Source organism: Cheilinus undulatus, linkage group 10, assembly GCF_018320785.1.
Source record: "Cheilinus undulatus linkage group 10, ASM1832078v1, whole genome shotgun sequence".
Classification (NCBI taxonomy): Eukaryota; Metazoa; Chordata; class Actinopteri; order Labriformes; family Labridae; genus Cheilinus; species Cheilinus undulatus.
In genome coordinates, this window is record NC_054874.1 from 2,843,971 (window position 1) to 2,864,029 (window position 20,059).

Sequence of the window (20,059 nt, forward strand, 5' to 3'; positions counted from 1 at the left end):
GCTGTAGAAGGTAAATAGAATTAATAATTGTCAGCGGATATCTTCAATATACCAAGACTGATCTAGCACAGCATTTTTGACTTCATATGTGCCGTGAAATTGCATAGCTGCACGATGTTCATGACAAGGAGCAATCACTCTAGTGCACCCGCATGTGACATAAAGGCGTGATCATGACGACAAAAACACACAAACTGTGAATGTGCGGTACCATCTCTCTTTTAGCGACAGATTTATTGCGCACTAACTTAGGTAAATCTCTTTAAAGTAAGTGTCTGTGATAGTGGTTGCCATGGAAACGATGCATCCTCTCCTTCAATCGCAGCAGTGCGAACTGGGAGGTGTTTAGAGCGACGCAGAGTGGAACGTTGCGAGCAGTTGCAAGCTTCAACTCGTTGCATCGCAAATTTTTGGTCTGAACTGGTCTTAAGGGTTAAACAGAGAATTTCAATGCAAATACATGGCTTTCAGAGACATTAACATTACTCGCTTAGTATTTGTGGGGTCATAAAGTACAATAAAGGAGTCACTGCCATTTACCAGGCATCTGCAAAGTCATTTAAATTTCTTTTCTATCTTCTTTTCCTAACCTTGTAGACCTGGAAACTCTTCACATTAATGTTCAAGAGGGAGCTTGATAAATTATCAGAACAAGGTGTTTGTTATTTGGAATGACATGATAGTTTACAGCAAATATATATATGCACAGTTATCATGTATTTTTAAGTGTAAAGGCACGTTTTGTATAATTTCTATATGAGTGAAATACTATATATGCATAGTACAAGCTTTTTTTTTTTTAAATGACCTATATAAAGGGAAATAAACACTGAAAAATGGAGCTGAAGGCCAGAAGAGAAGCTGGGACAGAAGCGTCTGATTGATGCTGCAGCTTTTTATCATTGTGGTCCCGACACAGGATCCTGACAGGCCAGATGAATGAGCTCACTAACAGAACTTCTTGATATCTGTAGCTGTCCATATGCACTATGAGAAGCATTATTGGGATTATTTAATTAAAACAAGAGCTGCCTCTGAGTTTATAGCATTTAATTACTGCTTCATGGTTTGTTTACATGCACAGGCGAGTGAATTACACCGTGTTTCAGGAAGAGTTGCTTATCAGCGTTCCCAGACTGGATCGTATAGAGGCTGAGCTAAATGTTCTTCAATGAAATTTATTCTACATCTTTATGCCTCGGAGGAGCTCTTCGCCTAATCAGATCAGGGGAATCAGTTTGTGACCTCGTCGTGGCCACAATAAAAAGAAATGACTGGAAATGTTTGTTTGCGCCATATAAACTGAATTACTGTCCCCCATACCGGCCACATTATTCCTGCAGTTACTTTTATATATTCAGGAGAGGAAACAGCAGCTTTCACCTTACTGGAAGTCATACAAACGCTCCTTACTGTATCAGCAGATCGTCTGCCCTTTAAATGGCCTTTAACGGTCACTGCTCCTGGGTTTGGATAGGGTCCTTCTGTCAAACCCACCGGTCAGCTGTGTGGGCTGTTATAGAGCCTGATTACAGTGGAACCATCTGTTTCTACCTCTACATGGAAACACTGGGTGGTTGTAGGAAATTTACAAGCAGCAAAGCAAAGGAGAGAGTCAGAGGATGGAGAGTGAAATTCAGAGTTATAGGTCAGATTGGATGGGGCCAACAAAAGAAAGAGGTTCACTCTAGAAAAGAGAGAAGGAAAGGAAGAACCGGCCAAATGCTGATGATTAGGTTCTGATTTATTTCCATCTCCATCCATGAAAGCTCTTTGTGGAGAGAAACCAGAAACTTGGATGTTCCCTGATGTATTCAAAAACCCTTAACCCTTTACCTACTGAGCCGGTGCTGGTGCTGTGTTTTATATGTCCAGAGTATTATTTCCGTAACTCTGTCAAAGTTTGCCCGATCAGAAAAATTCCAGTGGTGTTGGAAAGCTGAGAATTGTGGGCATGCGCACATATATGGTTCATTATGGTACTTGCAACCATATGACATGGGCATTCATAGCAAAACACCAGAAGTATCGCGAGACCGCTACACGGATTCTCAACGCTGTAACTCAAAAGTTTGCTCAATCTGAAAAATTCCAACGCTGACGGAGAGCTGAGAATCTGGGGCCAGCTTTCCAGCAATATATGATATGTGGTATATACATACATAATTGAGAGAAAGAGACACAGAGAGGCTGTGACGTGTCCTTTAGAGCAGGGTTTCTCAATCTTTTCAGCCATGACCCCCAAAATAAAGGTGAGACCTTGGACCCCCACTGTACCTGAAGGCTGTTGAAGAGCCATGAACATTCAAGAATAGTCATGTACAGACAAGGCCGCCCATTAGGGGGGAAAATGGGAGAGCTTTCAGGGGCCCTGACTAACACCAGCAAAATCATGGTCCATTGTAAAGTTAAGCTGTGGTATTTTATATTTAACCTGACTAATAACCACTCTTAAGAAAGAAACAAATATCGTTTTAATTCATTTGTGCAGTTAGTGTGTAAATCCCTTTGTCAAAAACAGAATTAAAAAAATTTTAACTAGAAAAGCACTCGGAGAGTGCAGACCTCCACCATTAGCCCTATCCCCCGATAGTGAAGAATCCCTTAAAAAAATCCTGGATTCATCCCCATGTGCCCCCCACCACGACAATCGCTGATTACCTCCTCCCTGGTGGGGTGGAAACACGGTGAGGCAAAGCATTGGCTTCGCTATGGGTGGACTGTCATGGCGGAAGCATTGCCTGCCGGTGTCAACAGATGCACTGACAGTCTCACCCATGGTCTTACTGGACAACAGGAGGTCATGTCAGAGGGTGAATATTCCTCTATTCCTCCAAGCATTGTGAGTATTCTCGCTACAATTCTCTGTCTTTCCTCAACCGGGCGTGCTTCTTTCAAACTCTATAAACTCCAAAACTTTGAATAGAAACACACCCAAAAATGCTGCTGGGATTGAAGTTACTCATGTCCGCCATCTCCTGGTGTAAAGTGGTAACAGCGCAGACCTCCGCCATTAGCCCTGTCTCCCAATAGTACAGAATCCTTTAAAACATTCCTGGATCCAGACGGTGATCTGGATCAGTACCAAAATCTAATCAGTTCTTCCTTATGCCATTTCTTGAAAATTTCATGAAAATCTGTCCACATCTTTTTGAGTTATGTTGCTAACAAATGACCAAACCCACCCGATCACATAACCTACTTGGCGGAAGTAATAAAAATAGCTAAAATGGGTTAATAATGGCAAAAAATGATGGGAAAGGTGTTAAAATTGTATTTTAACAGCAGCAGATATGGGTTAGACATGCCAAAAAGTGGCAAAAAAGGGCATTATAAGTGGTAAGAGGGGATTAAAAAGTAGCTGAAATGGCGTCAAAGTGGCAAAAAAGGTGGAAATTTGGGAAATGGCATGAAAATTGAGCCTAAGCCTAACTGGCAAAAAAGGGTTAGCTGAGGAGAAAATAGGCAGAAATTGGTTAAATTGGCAAAAAATGGGCGTTTCAAACCATGAAATGTGGCATAAAAAGTGGTAAAGAGGGGTTAATGGTGGAAATAATCATCAACAGAGCCAACAATAGGTGGAGAGTGGCAAGATTTGGTTTAGAAGTGGCAAAAATGGTGTAAAGTGGCAACAGTGTAATTTTAAAATATAGTTATTTTTCAAGGCACCTATCACAGAAAGATTTTTTTTTTTTTTTTACCTTTTTGTCCCAAACAGATGGGACAAATTTGGGCAAGTTAGTCTTTAATATTGACTGTGTATGATAGATAAAAATCGTTGAGCCTTAATTTCTGCCTTTATTGTCCCATAACTTCTTTAAAATTCCAGTAACATTACTGCAGTGCACATATTCTAAAGATAAAATATTTCTTTATTAGTCCCACAAGGAGAAGTTAAAGTCCAGGTTGTCCTGAAGAAAAGGAAGTTTAGAGCTTGACTGCACCACAGGGTTGATGTTTCACAGGCTTTTTAAGACAAAAAGTCCAGGAGAGACTAAATGGTTAATAAAGAGCTCAGGGCTCTGAGGGTTAGGGACCTCAACTAGGGCCCACACTGGAACCTTATCCTGCCCCCACTGATTTGTTTTCTGAGCTAAAATTTTCCCCTTATGATAAAAACAATGATCCAGGGTGTTTAGACAAATGATCCTGCAGTCTCCCCACAGTAGCGTCTAACCATGTGCATCAGCATTAACTATCAAGCCACCAACGCTAACAGCAGCAATGATTCACTCTAGATGGACTCTTTTATCTTTCACACCCAGCAGATTTTAGAGAGCTTTGTGGTGAATGCATCTTTTTGAACTGACACTTAAGGATCATAAACGACTCCTTAGATTAACTATTGACTGAAATGTCCATTATTTGAAGCAGCTAATTCATGTGATGACTGCACAAGCCTGAAGGATCTATACTGAGGGGAATCTTCAGGTTTAATGTATGTTCTGTACAGTCTGTTCCACCGAGCACCCTGCCGAGCTGATTAGTCATCTCATGTTCTTCTGTATAACCTTGTAATGTGGAGATGACAGAGGTTGGCCTGAGCGCCGCTCCATTCCTCCAGTATTAACGGAAAGGGAACACGCCATTACCAAGGCAGCAGACAGGAACCGGCTGGAGGGCACCTGTCTGCGTGAGCTGCAGAGGATTTACAACATCTGCTCCATGCAGGGAGGATGCCACCTCTGTTCACTGCTGCTAGATTCATTATGTCAGGAATGATGCAGCTAAGACACTGAGAGAGGGATGCAGAGGAGCCTCTGATTAAAATTAGGGCTGTTAATAAAGCGTTAGTCAATCAGTGCTGAGTTTGGACCAGTTGCTTGTATTTAAATATATGAAACCGTCCAAACACGTCAAAACATGAATGGTTCTACGTAACTCAGACTTTTAACATCTTTAAATTTATGCAAGAATTAGACTTGTTTAAATGCTACTGTAAACACAAGGGGGGTATTAAGGGGGGAGCTTTCTGGGGCCCAGCCAGACTGGGGGCCCATGGAGGTCTGCAAAATCACAGTCCTGAAAAATATCCACTCTTATCAAAGCAGCAAAACATGAATGTCATTTATTTATAGGCTTTTTAAAAAAATTGGTGAATAATTCACCCGGCAAAACTTTCCACAGACGGCTGAGCAGAGCCTTTGAAAAAAAAACTCGGAGTGTGATTGGATGAACATTCTGTCTGTCACATCTTTACGGGCCAATCAGAGCGACAAAACACGTGACGCAGCCGCTACTGAGGAGTAAACTCCATAGAGAACTGCATAACGTGAACCATGGCGACTGTAGACATGTCAGTACACGACTGTGGTCATGTTTGAAAAAACAAAACAAAACAAAAAACAGCAACTCACTGCTGTTCTTTGTTCTTCTTTTAACGAAGAAATGTAATGAAGTTCTGATAAAACTGGCGCTTTAGCAGCATCCACGCTAATCTCTTCCGCCATAACTGCACCGGTCTCTTGTTGCTGCTTGCTTACGTCATGACTCCGCTGCGCCTGAAAGTACTGCCCCTCGACGCTGATTGGTCCTGTCACTTTCTAACCCTATCCAAACTGTTCAGACGGGAGCTTGGCCGGATGGATTCGCCAGTGAGAAACACGGGAACGGGCAAATCCATCTGCTTTGCAAGGTTAGACAAAGCATGCACTCAGACCTATTGTATACAGATGGGACAAGTCCCGCCCACTTTTCAAAATCACCCGTTCTGACCCCTTACTGGTCTGATCTGTCTGTCCACCCTGTTTTAAGACCAATCCAGTCCATTTTCTGGACACTTGTATGGCTGAAATTCCACTCCATGTGTTTGCTGCTACCATGTAACCCATTCAGTTTTTTCACTGGGTGATCGTCTGCTTTAGAGAAACTCCATGTCATGTTTTCACTCCTGACTTATCAACTCTATTAAGGAGCTTCAAGGGAGTGGGTCAGTCCCTTTACAAAATACTAGAAAATTAACTTTATAAGAGATCAGACCAGAGAGTAAAAAAAATCACTGATGGATTTCAAGAATCATCATTTTGATTTCAGAATACTGAACATAATAATTCTTCTATATTTGGAGCACCACTATTCATGTTTTTACATTCTACCGAGACGTACTAGCTCAAACAGCAGACCACTGAAACCAGCTTATAGCCGCTTCTTCCCTGCTTGTTATCACAGCAGCACTGCTGAGTCCCTCAGGATGTGTGTGGCAGGGAGTCGATGGACCTAGAGAAGCATATCTATGGGAATGTGGCTGTTTTCAGTGTTATCACTCAAAGAGAGCCATCAAACTCACAGCGCTGTTCACTTGAGCCAATTAATTAGAGCCTAACGAGGCATGGAGTGGGCGGGGCTTTCTATCTGAGTGGTGACAGAGTCAAAGGCCTCTCTAAATGAGGCAAACATCTCGTCACATGCTGACTGTTGTTGTGACACATGAAGCGCTGAAAGCTGTGGGCGTAGAACATGCTAGAAATTATCTTTGGATACCCACAGAGTACAAAACATACCAGTGGTATGAATGTGATATAGAAGTATTTTATTTACAGGACGACTTAATAAAATATAGGTTGTTGACATTTTACCATTTCATAAATGTTTTTTTTTCAGGCTCCTTCACCCTCAACATTTATATCAGCATGTAAAAACATGTAAATAAACAACAAACATACAAATGACTTTTTATTTAGAATGAACCACAACTTAAAACCTAAAAAGATTGAGTTTGAAATTCTGGCTGTATTTGAAATTCTGACAGCTCACCGAAAATACAAACTTAACAAAGACATTTATAAGTCCTGCAATAATTTCATTACTACTGGTTATTTTGCCATTTTGTTAATTTTCTTTTGAAAAAATAAACCACTCAGAAAAAGTATACCATGCTCATGTTTGGTATTATCTTTTTTTAGCACTACCTCAACTTTATAAAATAAAACTAGATTTTTTAAAGTTCAATTCACTGTATAACATGCAGGGCCTCCAAAAACACAACACCCCACAAAATTGATTTAAAAGTTATTTAAAACAATATATTGTTATTTTTAAAAAGAAATCAACATATGCTGAAATTATGAAAAAACTGCAGTGCCAGTTCTGTACAGCATGGCCCACTGTCCCCTATGTGTAACATTAATTTTCAAATTAAAATGACCACATTTCTGCTTTACTTGGCCTATTTACATCAAACAAAAACTCAAAGAAAGATTAACGATCATGGTTTCCACATGAAGTGATTGCAATGCAAATTGTGGCTTTGTTTTCATGCTGTCATGTGACAAAAGCAGCACATGATAAAATCACGCCGGCGTGATCGTGGACTCCTAAGAGTTAACCGCAGCAACAGCAGAAAATCCAACCATGGCACACAGGTGGGGGTGTGGCCAAGGCTCTCAATGACGTTGTTGAATCTGAGGGGACTTCAGTGAACTGCTCCTGTTCTGCATCTGCTTGTGTTGCTTGGCCTTGCCTTGCCCCGCCCCCCCCCCCAATCATGACATCGTGCCACGGCCAACTTTGGGAACCACTGTCATAAGGCATCAAAAGGCTGGAAAAGTAAGTGGTACTAGTAAAAATGGCTGGAGGACCATTTTACTACTAACTAGATAGACTGGCAGGTCAGTAGCATGACTGGGTATAAAAGGAGCATGTAGAGAGGCAGAGTCTCTCAGAAGTGAAGATGGGCAGAGGTTCACCAATCTGAGAAAAACTGAGTAAAAATTGTGGAACAATTTCAGAAATTAAATTAGAGCATTTTTGCTGCATTTCACCAATTTCTATTCTTTGTCCATTTCTGCCATTTTTCACTCTTTTTTTTGTTACTTTGTTTACATTTTGTCCATATATGCCACTTTCCTCCCATTTTTGATTTGTTTTTTGCCACTTTTAACCCATTTATGCCCATTTTTAAAAAATATTTTCCTCTTTCCACTTACCCATTTTTTAAATCTGTTTTCACAATCATGCTGTTACTCACTAACCTTGCAAAGCAGATGGATGCAAGCAGGACAGATGCTGCTATGAAGCTGGTTCCAGTGGTCTGCTGTTTGAGCTAGTACGTCTAGGTAGAAAGTAAAAACATGAATAGTGGTGCTCCAAATATAGAAGAATTATTATGTTCAGTTTTCTGAAATCAAAATGATGATTGTTGAAATCCATCAGTGATTGTTTTACTCTCTGGTCTGATCTCTTGTAAAGTTAATTTTCTAGTATTTTGTAAAGGGACTAGCCCACTCCCCTGAAGCCCCTTAATAGAGTTGATAAGTCAGGAGTGAAAACATGACATGGAGTTTCTCTAAAGCAGACGATCACCCAGTGAAAAAACTGAATGGGTTACATGGTAGCAGTACAAACGGTGAGTGGAATTTCAGCCATACAAGTGTCCAGAAAATGGACTGGATTGGTCTAAAAACACTCTAAAAATAGCACAGGGTGGACAGACAGATCTGACCAGTGAGGGGTTTAAACGGATGAGTTTAAAAAGTGGGCGGGACTTGTCCCATCTGTACACAATAGGTCTGGGTGCATGCTCTCTCCTGACTGCTCAGGGTGTCACTACTGTAGCACCCTGGTCGATCCTCACCCTGCCTCATCTGAGTGAAGCGTCTGATTGGCTTAGCAGCATCACATGTAGTTTCTGTGAAGACAAGAGGAGCTAAGCGGGTCAAAAAAAGTTACTGTAAATGTAAAAAGCTGCACAGGTTAAAATAGAGGTGAAAACAGGTCCAGGTTTAATACAATTTAAATCAACTCAAGGCTTTCCTTTGCTGGCTTAAGATGTCAAATAATTTAAAAGACAGATAAAGCTCAGGCTGCACGGTGGAGCAGTGGTTAGCACTGTTCCTTAGGGTTAGGGTCAGGGGCTTCCTGTGTGGAGTTTGCATGTTCTCCAACATGCATGCCCGGGTTCTCTTCAGGTACTCTGACTCCCTCCCACCACCAAAGACATGCTCATTAGGTTAATTAGTGACTCTAAATTGGCCTTAAGTGTAAGAGTGTCTGGTTGTTTGTCTCTGTATTGTCTGAAGACCAGTCCAGGGTTTACCCTGCCTCTCACCCAGTGACAGTTGGGTAGGCTCCTGCCCCCCACAACCCTAGGGTAAGTGGTGTGGAAAATGCATAGATGGATAAACAAAGCTCAGAATTAGACAGAATAACAACCATGCAAACCAGACTTTTGTTGAAAACAGTGCAGCTTGGAATTCATCCTGTCCGTGCAGTATTACAGACAAAGGCACTGGCAACGTCCTAAATCTGATATTTCTGTTGTGTAATGAATTTTTTAATACAAACTCTCACAGAAGTTTTGCTTGAAAGCCCGGTGCTACTAGTTACCCCCTGGACACAATTAACATCATTGAAACTGCTGTAAAATTGATGCAACGTACAACATTTTGAGTTGGGCTTGGATAACGTCCTGTGTTTCATTCTTGTGTTGATGTTTCATCGCCTAAAAACTCAGCTCATCAATGATGCAGAACATGAAGCCAGAGATGCTGAGAAGTTTTAGCTTCAAGTTTTTGGCAGCATTGTTATTGCTTTAGGGATGCTGAGCCGCTGCCCTGCAGTTCTCACGGTCTGCATCACAATGAGTCTCAGCTTGATATCACTTACAGCATCACACGTTCGGCCGGCGAGAGGCGAAGGGAGCTCTCGAGCCTGGCAGGCAGGGGATGGGTGGAATGTTTTCTGAAAGCTGCCTCAGTGGTTTTCATACATCAAACCTTTGCTCTTCGAACCTGGGAGGAACACTGGTGTGGGGAGATGCTGTGTAAAACTAAAGGTTGTGTTTAAGTTGGTGCTGCTCTCATCAACTCCTAACGAGGCCACAAGGCTCTTATTGTTGAGACAAAACAAGTTTAATGGAGGGTTAATCCCCGACCTCTGCATCTCTGTAATTTTATGAAACGTTACACAGCAGGATGAGACGGAACGATAAGAATAGTAAGCGTGCTACACTGCTACACTGATAACAATGAAGATATGATCATGAAACTAATCCAGACGTGACTCAAGACAAACGCAAAGCAGGCCAGAGTGCACACACTAGGGCAGTGTTAGTCAACGTGGGGCTCTTTTGTGTCTTTATTTGAAACATTATTCCCCCAGAAAACCTTGAAAAGGACAATTTTACCTCAGAAATTATACATTACAAGTCACATTAATCAGTTTGTTTCCCACACTTACACAGCAGGCTTTAATTGTCAAACAGGCTAATTGTCAACCTCTATTTTTTGTCTGCATATTTCCATTGCCCTTATTTGCAATTTTTCGCTACTTAAATTCCATTTTTACTGCTTTTAGCCCATTTTTGACACTTTCATCCAGCTTTTAACAATTTTTTGCACCTTTTTTCTCCTTTTTTTCTCCACTTCTCGCCCATTTAAGCTGCCTTTTGCAATTAAATGCCACTTTTTAATCTTTTTTCCCAGTTTTTTTCTGATTTTTGCACATTTTAGTCACATTTCTCTCATTTTTTTTGCTGATTTTTTTTACCTTTTTTGCCTTTTCTGCCCTTTGTTGCCACTTTTCTCCCAGTGTTTGCCACTTTTTGACCATTTTTGCCATCTGTAACACATTTTTTTTGCCACTTTTCACCCATTTCTGCCATTTTTTTTGCCATTTTCTGCCCTTTTTGATACTTGTCTCTCAGTGTTTGCCACTTTAGGCCCATTTCCATTTGTAACTTTCCTCCCCTTTCTGACACTTTTATGCTGCTTTTTGCAATTTTTTGTTACTTTTCATCCATGTAGGTTGTCTTTTGCAATTAAATGCCACTTTTGGCCATTTTCCCCACCTTTTTTTCTGATTTTTGCCCATTTTAGTCACGTTTTACTCATTTCTCTCCATGTTTTTGCCACTTTTGGACCATGTTTGCCACTTCTTTTTGTCACTTTTCTCTCCTTATTGACACTTTTATCCTGGTTTTTTTTTTTTTTTGCAATTTTCTGCCCCTTTTGCCAATTCTTGCCTATTTGAATTGCCTTTTGCAATTAAATGCCACGTTTTGCCCATTTTTCCCCACCTCTTTTTATTTTTACCCATTTTAGTCCCTATTCACTCATTTTTTTGGAAGGTTTTTGCCACTTTTAACCATTATTTGTTCACTTCCCACCCATTTTTGCCACTTTTCTCCAAATGTTCAACAATTTGGCTCTTTGGTGGAGCAGGCTGGAGTAACACTGGTTTAGGGTCAACTGTGGCTCAAAAGCTGACACCGTTGTTCCACAGCTGGGCTGCTGCGATCACATGCCAGTGTGTCCTTGGGCTGGGTCAGTGTCATGAATGTGTATGGATGCAAATGAAGGAGATTAGCTCGTACATACCACATGAAATCCATCCAGAACTAAGCCTATGTGAAACATAATAACTGGTTCTTCCATTCCTCACAACAACAACTGCGTGCAAACATGTGTGATAACTGGCAGTGAGTCTTTCACATCACTGTGGAGGAAGGTTGTCCCACTCTTCCTTGCAGAACGGCTGCAAAGGAAGAGTGGGCCAAAATTCCTCCACAGTGATGCGAAAGACTCATTGTCAGTTATCACAAATGCTTGCTTGCAGTTATTACTGTGAAGGATGGACTTTTTCCAAATAGGGCCAGGTAGGTTTGGATGGCTTCTTTTTCCCAGATGTGTACATTTTTGCCCAGGTGAGCTCCTTCTTCCAAACCCCATGAAAATGTGTTGTGAAATTTTCTTAGCCTTTGTAAAATGTAGTTGAGAGCAGCTCTGAAAACTTCAACTTGTGTACAAAAGGACGTCCAAGTCTGTCTCTACCCTTTACAGAAACCCAGCAAACGCGGTAAGTAAGCCACTCTTTCAATTAGTTTCAGTCATGTTTGCCCTGCAAGCTTTAATCCAGACTGTCTGTTTGGGGAAATATTGAATTTCAGAGCTGAAATTAATTAGGATATTGTTCTGGTTTATTGTCAGTGGAAGTTTAACTGAGGGGCTGAAAAAGAAAACTGTAATCTTTTCATGCATACAGCTTTTGTTGATCAAACACTGACAGAAACGTCTAATGAGGTTTTGTCTGAATAATAGAGAACAGTTTTTGTAGATGCAATTGTCAGCAGCTGAATTTTAACAGTATGACAAATAAAGATTATCAAAATGGACAGATATGTAGAAAAATAAATACCATTTAATTACAGCACCTTTAGAGAATAAATAATTAGTGACTCAAAGCCTGTCTGCAATCATACAAGGCCACGCGCCACTCTGTGAATCACTCCTGTGACGTGCTAATGAGCAGACAGAGGTGAGCATGCCTCTCTCCTGGCCTGTGCTGAGTGTTAAACCTCGTATTTATTCAGCACTCGGCACTACACTTCAGCAGCTGACTGTAAATTTCATTTATCACCAGCAGTGTTGTGAGCATGACTGACAGCTCTGAGGATGACAAATAGAGGCTTGGGGGTTTTGATCCTGCAGGAATGACTTTCACTTTTCCTTTGATATCATATTCACAAGTCCAACTCTGATGAACAAATCAGTTCTGACACCTACTAAAGCAAAGGTTAAAGAACAGTTTACATGAAATTCTCATTCTGAGTGGTGTCAGACTTTTCAATTTTCCACTCCCGCCTGTGTTGACTGAAGGCTCATGTTCCTTTAGATCTCCAGACCCCGCCTTTTGGTGTCTGATCCCTCTGTGACCTCTGAGCCTTCAGCGAGCTCGGAGATGTCACGTTACTGAGCTACTGCAGATCGCGGCGCTCGTCCCACGGGTGCAGCATGATTGACAGAGTCCTCTGCTCTGGAGTCCACCTTAACAGGCCAACATCTGGTCACCCTGACCCACATTTCACTCTCTGATGTCTTAATGTCGGCTCTGGGTGAATGATAATTTCTCTGCATTTGTATTAGTTTAGGGCAGTGACACTCAACGTATGACTCTGGAGCCACATGTGGCTCTTTTATGTCTTATTTGAAATATTATTCCCCCAGAAAACCTTAAAAAAAGTAATTTTTTTTTGCCACTTTTCATCCATTTAAGGTATCTTTTGCCATTAAATACCCCTGTTTTCCTTTTTTTTGGCCATTTTGCCATTTCTTTTCTCCATTTTTTGCCACTTTTCGTCCAAATTAGCTACCTTTTGCCATTAAATACCACTTTGTTTACTTTTTCCCAAATTTTTGCCTCTTCTTTTTGCCACTTTTTCCTCCATTCTGGCCATTTTTCACCATTATTTGCCACTTTTTGCCCATTTAAGCTACTTATTGCCATAACATAGCACTTGTTTCCTAATTTTTTTTTGCACATTTTTGCCACTCTTGACTGCTTTTTGCCCATTGTAGTCACATTTCACTTTTTTTTTTTTTTTTTTTGCCACTTTTGGACCATTTTTGCTACTTTCTGACCATTTTACCACCCTTTCTCCACAGTTTTTCTGCTTTTTGACCATTTTTTCCACCTTTAACTTATATTTATTGCTACTTAATGCCGTTTTGCCACTCTTCACTACTTAAATCGTGACTCTTACAAATGTTTTTGTTCAACACTTTGGCTCTTTGGTTGACCAACACTGGTTTAGGGGCTGTTATGGTTTAGATGAGGCAAAAAGAGTCAAATCCAGAACTGGATATGCTCCATTCAGTCTTCTTGGAACCACTGCTCTTAAAAACAACAACTAAGGATGCACAATGTTGGATTTTTGTTGATATCCAATATGCTGATATTTCCAATTTAACTGAAGCCTTCACTAATATCTATACCAATATATACAATCAGTCTGGACCCAAAAATCAACAGCCTAAACCTAAAGCACACTTTACAGCACAAGGGTGACCAAAGAAACAAACTTCAGTCTTCAGAAACAAATGTTTAAGAAATTAATATGAGCAGCTGATCTATCAGTTACAAATACTGCAAGAATGCTCACATGTGTAGCATCCTCTTTTTCTTTAAAACACTCTGTAAATGTCTGGGAAGTGAGGAGACCAGCTGATGGAGTTTTGTTGTCTTAGTTATTTACTCTTCTGCAAAGAACTCAAAGCCGCTACGCCTTGCGCTCTAGTGATATCATTCATCTGCCTGTTCCTCGTGTCAGGACTGAACAGGGGAAAAGAGCGTTCAGTTTTTCTGCCCCATCCACTTGGAATACTCTCCGGTCTGACTTGAAAATGTCAGAACTTATTTCACTGGAAACCTTTCACTCTGTCTTAATTGACAGACAGTGCTAGACCTTGGAACAGTGCTTGTGTTTTTAGATTGTTGTTGTGATTCCTGCTGCTGCACTTTAAAATATGATCTACCTCTAATTCTTATCTTTTGTTTGTTCTAACATATTGTTTATTATTTGTATCTTGAACATGTATTATTTAAATTGGCGTGTGCTGCTGACCTCTTGGTCAGGTCACCCTTGTAAAATAGATCTCGATTTCAATCAACCCCATACCATCAGAGATGCAGGCTTTAGACCTGAGCCAGGAGAACAAGCTGGATGCTCCTGCTCCTCTTTAGTCCACAGGACACGGCGTCTGTGATTTCCTCTGACCACAGAACAGTTTTCCACTTTGCCTCAGTCCATGTTAAAGGAGCTTTGGTTCAGAGGAGATGGTGGTTCCTGGATCCTGTTCACATATGGCTTCTTCTCTCCATGATCCAGCTTTAGCCGTCATTGGTGGATGGCACGGCCGACTGTGCTGACAGCCAATGATTTCTGACTGTAGATGGTCGGAGATTTAAAGTCTAAGCAATTTACACTGAAGAATATTTTTCTAAAATTGTTCCACAGGTTTTCTAAGATAGGTGAACCTCTAGCCATCCTTTGTTCTGAGAGACTCTGTCATCCTAAAATGCTCCTTTTATACCCAGCCATGTTACTGCCCTGTTGCTAATGGATCTATTTTGTTGCAAAAATGCTTCTCCAGGTATTTTTCATTAGTACCACTGACTTTACAGCCTTTCTTTGTCCTGTCCCATCTGTTTTGAGATGTGTTGCTGCGAGCCAATTGATAATGAGCTAATATTTTTCATGAAACGATTTAGAACTTTGATTACAGTTACAGTGATGGAAGGGGAGATGGTTTAGAGGTTGAACTAAGTAAAGTGAATGGTAATTAAAGAGCCAGGTAATCTGGTGTTGAATCAGAGGACTAAATATCTCTGAAGGCTGTGTGGGTTACATGATTTCATCATGGAGGAGCAGAGGCTTGTAGATACATTAACAGGTAATGCTTTTGTCTGCCCTGCATGAAAATGAAACACACCTTATAAGTGCGAGAGGACGGATGATAAAGTAAGAGTAAAGTTTGAAAATGTGCAAATACTGACTATGCTGGTGTGTTTGTATTGTAATGTAAAATGTGCTGAACTACTGAAGCTATAGCAGCTCTGAATAGATATGGAGGCTACACTGTAAGCCATTGATATCTTTATTTGTTGTTTATTCTATTTTTCGTTCTTTACCCAGCTCCCAGAATTCAAAGTACACCCTGTTTTTAAGCAGGACATCAGGAGCTGCAGCTTCTCTTACCACAGAAAAAGTGTCTCCAGCTGATGAAATCTGAAAGTTTCAGCTAAAAATGGACTGTTTTGTTGCAATTGTGAAGAAACCTAAGTACAAAGTACATCTTTGAGAAACTCAAGGTCTGTGAGCTTTTGAAGTCTACAGCAGCTTATGTCAGAGCATTAAATAGTAGAGTTAGCGGGTTCAGACCACTCTGAAAATTCTGCAGTGCTGTAAAAAAAAGAAAAAATCCCTCTCTCTAATTTTTCTGTATTTGTCGCACTGAAACGTTCATGATTCTGAAACTAATTTTAACATTAGACGAAGATGACCTGAGCAAATCCAAAAGTCAGATTTTAAATGATAATTTCATTTATTAAGGGGAAAAACCCATCCAGACCACTTTTTGAAAACAGACATGCGCACTGTGGCTTATAACGCGTGTGTATGGGAAGCCCAAAACAAAACAAAGATGGCCGACACCAGTGTACTGTTCGTGCTCCTCACTCTTTTGAATTTAACTGTACTTCTCCAACAAAGTGTTGATTTACTTCACCATCACTTGGATCAGCGGAGACGTATTTCGTGCCTGCAACAGATTCTGACTCGACCCATACGCTGTCGAAGGGCAGCCCGAAGGTGATATCGGACATTGCAAAATCACACCGCCATCTCCTGGCCTGGCATGTGTACTACATCGTTTTTGGTGTTTCCCACAGTCTCGTGTGAACGGAGATCATTTTGAAAACGTTCCCGTCTGAACGTGGAACTTTTTGGAAACGAAAACGGAAAATGAAGCAAAATGTCATGTGAATGGGGCCTGAGTCAGTGAGGCCTGCAGGTCTTTAGATGTTGCTCTGGGTTCTTCTGGGACCTCCTGGATGAGTTGTCAGTGCACCCATAAAGTCATTTTGGTAGACTGGCCCCTCCTGGGACGGTTCACCGCTGTTCAAAGTTTTCCCCATTTGTGGAAAATGGCTCTCACTGTGGTTCGATGGAGTCCCAAAGGATTTCCCTCGCTCCTCACCAGTTCCCCCCACTTTTCCAAAAGTTGCCAACTATGGCTGGATTTTTGGTTGTAAAACATTCCATCCATATCTGAGAGGAGTCGTCGATGTGCTTTCTGAGTCGTTTTTGCAGGCCGGCCACCCCTAGGATGGTTCACCACTGTTCCAAGTTTTCCCTATTTGTGGATAATGGCTCTTGGCATGTTTGGATGGAGTCCCAAAGCCCTAGAAATGGCCACCCACTCCTGGGCAGGCTCATCACTGTCATATATACCAATAATCACTCCATTATGCTGACAGTTCTTTGTTAGCAACAGTTTCACCCAGGTTTCAAAAAGTTACAGACTATAGCTGACTTTATGGCAAATATTTATGTAAAAATGCCCCAAAGTCCCCAACTTCACCAAAAATCCATCCTCTGTCTTTGATGATGGTTATAAAAGATTCCATCTATACCTTTGAGGACCTTAAGATGTTCTTCTGGGACCTCCAGGATTTGTTGTCGATTTGCTTTCTAAGTCATTTTTTCAGGCCGGCCACCCCGGGACGGTTCACCACTGTTCAACGTTTTCTCCGTTTGTGGATAATGGCTCTCACTGTGGTTGACTAGAGTCCCAAAGCTTTAGAAATGGCAGCAACTCCTGGGAAGGCTCACCACTGTTGTATACATCAACAGTCATTCTATTATGTTTACTGTCCTTTTTTGGCAACAGTCCCATTCACTTTACAGACTATAGACGACTTTTTGGCCAAAATGGAGGTAAAAATGCCTCAAAGTCCCAAAATTCCACCCTCCGTCTTTGATAATGGTTATAAAACATGCCATCCATACCTTTGAGGACCTTTAGATGTTCTTCTGGGTTCTTTTGGGACATCCTGGAGGAGTCGTCTGTGCGGTCTTGGAGTAGTTTTCGTAGGCTGGCCACTCCTGGGAAGGTTTACAGGTTTTCCTCATTTGTGGATAATGGCTCTCAACATGGTTCGATGGGGTCCCAAAATGTTGGAAAGATCTTTTTCAACCCCAGCAGTTCTGATATTAATCAGGCATGAGTGTGGATAATGAAACTGTACTCAGCTAGTAGGAAAATGTGGTTAATCACTGTTAATTCCTGATTTATCAAAGGGGTGATGACTTTTTCACATAGGGCCAGGTAGGTTTGGATGGCTTTTTCTCTTAATAAATGGAATCATCACTTAAAAACTGCATTTCAGACTAAGGTTATCTTTTCCTGATGTTAAAGTTGTTGCTGAGACATTTATAAACCAGAGTAACAGCAGTGAGAGCGCTGGCCTCTGTGCAGCTCTCAGAAAACAGAGGGTAATGTTTATGAAACAGCAGCAGCGCTGTTTTAACAAAGTGATTAAATGGTAACCTTCTGTCACGTCTGATGTTACGGCAAGGCCAGAATACCTGCCAGCTGTGGCTGTCACTCAAGAGTCATTACAGGAGGAGGCGGGGCCACACATTCTAGTACGCTGATTGATGGGCACTTTCACTAATGAGACTCTTTACCAGCAGAGCCCTCTGTGCTGCTCAGACTCCCAGCATGCTCTTGGTGCTTCAAGCCTGTCTGCTCTCAAAAGCATGAATCTTGGGACAGGCCTTTTCAGCTGATTGCCTCAACTGTCATTTACATACTGGGGTGTTCTTTAGGTCATAAATCTGGGTGCTTCTGCTGTGTTTTAATGTTATGGATCCAGATGCACACTACACTTGTCAGGTGGAGCTGCTGTCTCGTCTGTTTTAGCTGTAAATTATGGAAATGTGCTGGATGACCTTTGTCACCACTGCCTTACTGAGATGTTTCACTGATGTCAATGTTGGTATGAGCCTTTGAAACATTCAAAAGCCCTCAGCAGACATGTATCAATGTAGGATTTCATCTATTCTGCAACCCAAATTCCCAAAAAGTCGGGGCACTGTGTAGAATGTAAATATAAGAGGAGTCAATGATTATTGAAGCTCATATTTTATTCACAGTAAACTACATATCAGATGTTGAAACTGAGACATTTGACCATTTCATTTCATTAAAACATTAGCTCAATTTGATGGCAGCAACACATCTCAAAAAAGTCTATGATGTTCTATGTGTGGAGAACCCTGAATGTCCTCTTGTTCTGTGGAGAACCCTGACTGTCCTCTTGTTTTGTGGAGAACCCTGACTGTCCTCTTGTTCTGTTTGAGAACCCTGACTGTCCTCTTGTTTTGTGGAGAACCCTGACTGTCCTCTTGTTTTGTGGAGAACCCTGACTGTCGTCTTGTTCTAGGGAGAACCCTGAATGTCCTCTTGTTCTGTTGGAGAACCCTGACTGTCCTCTTGTTTTGTGGAGAACCCTGACTGTCCTCTTGTTTTGTGGAGAACCCTGACTGTCGTCTTGTTCTAGGGAGAACCCTGACTGTCCTCTTGTTCTGTTTGAGAACCCTGACTGTCCTCTTGTTTTGTGGAGAACCCTGACTGTCCTCTTGTTCTGTTTGAGAACCCTGACTGTCCTCTTGTTCTGTTGAGAACCCTGACTGTCCTCTCATTCTCTGGAGAACCCTGACTGTCCTCTTGTTTTGTGGAGAACCCTGACTGTCCTCTTGTTTTGTGGAGAACCCTGACTGTCGTCTTGTTCTGGGGAGAACCCTGACTGTCCTCTTGTTCTGTTTGAGAACCCTGACTGTCCTCTCATTTTCTGGAGAACCCTGATTGTCCTCATGTTCTGTGGAGAACCCTGACTGTCCTCTTGTTCTGTTTGAGAACCCTGACTGTCCTCTTGTTTTGTGGAGAACCCTGACTGTCCTCTTGTTCCGGGGAGAACCCTGACTGTCCTCTTGTTCTGTTTGAGAACCCTGACTGTCCTCTTGTTCTGTGGAGAACCCTGACTGTCCTCTTGTTCTGTGGAGAACCCTGACTGTCCTCTCATTCTCTGGAGAACCCTGACTGTCCTCTTGTTTTGTGGAGAACCCTGACTGTCCTCTTGTTCTGTGGAGAACCCTGACTGTCCTCATGTTCTGTGGAGAACCCTGACTATCCTCATGTTCTGTGGAGAACCCTGACTATCCTCTTGTTCCGTGGAGAACCCTGACTGTCCTCATGTTCTGTGGAGAACCCTGACTGTCCTCTTGTTTTGTGGAGAACCCTGACTGTCCTCTTGTTCCGTGGAGAACCCTGACTGTCCTCATGTTCTGTGGAGAACCCTGACTATCCTCTTGTTCTCTGGAGAACCCTGACTGTCCTCATGTTCTGTGGAGAACCCTGACTGTCCTCATGTTCTGTGGAGAACCCTGACTATCCTCTCATTCTCTGGAGAACCCTGACTGTCCTCTTGTTTTGTGGAGAACCCTGACTGTCCTCTTGTTCTGTTGAGAACCCTGACTGTCCTTTTGTTTTGTGGAGAACCCTGACTGTCCTCTTGTTCTGTGGAGAACCCTGACTGTCCTCTTGTTCTGTGGAGAACCCTGACTGTCCTCTTGTTCTGTTTGAGAACCCTGACTGTCCTCTTGTTCCGTGGAGAACCCTGACTGTCCTCATGTTCTGTGGAGAACCCTGACTGTTCTCTCATTCTCTGGAGAACCCTGACTGTCCTCTTGTTCTGTTGAGAACCCTGACTGTCCTTTTGT

The 20,059-nt window shown here is 41.8% G+C and overlaps 1 protein-coding gene and 1 long non-coding RNA gene across 2 annotated transcripts in view; one reads left to right on the forward strand and one right to left on the reverse strand.

Moving 5' to 3' along the window:
• Positions 1–20,059, forward strand: part of gfra4b (GDNF family receptor alpha 4b) — a 70,985-nt gene that overhangs the window by 10,725 nt on the left and 40,201 nt on the right. The window lies entirely within an intron of this gene.
• LOC121516823 overlaps positions 1–20,059 on the reverse strand; it is a 142,995-nt gene that overhangs the window by 491 nt on the left and 122,445 nt on the right. The window lies entirely within an intron of this gene.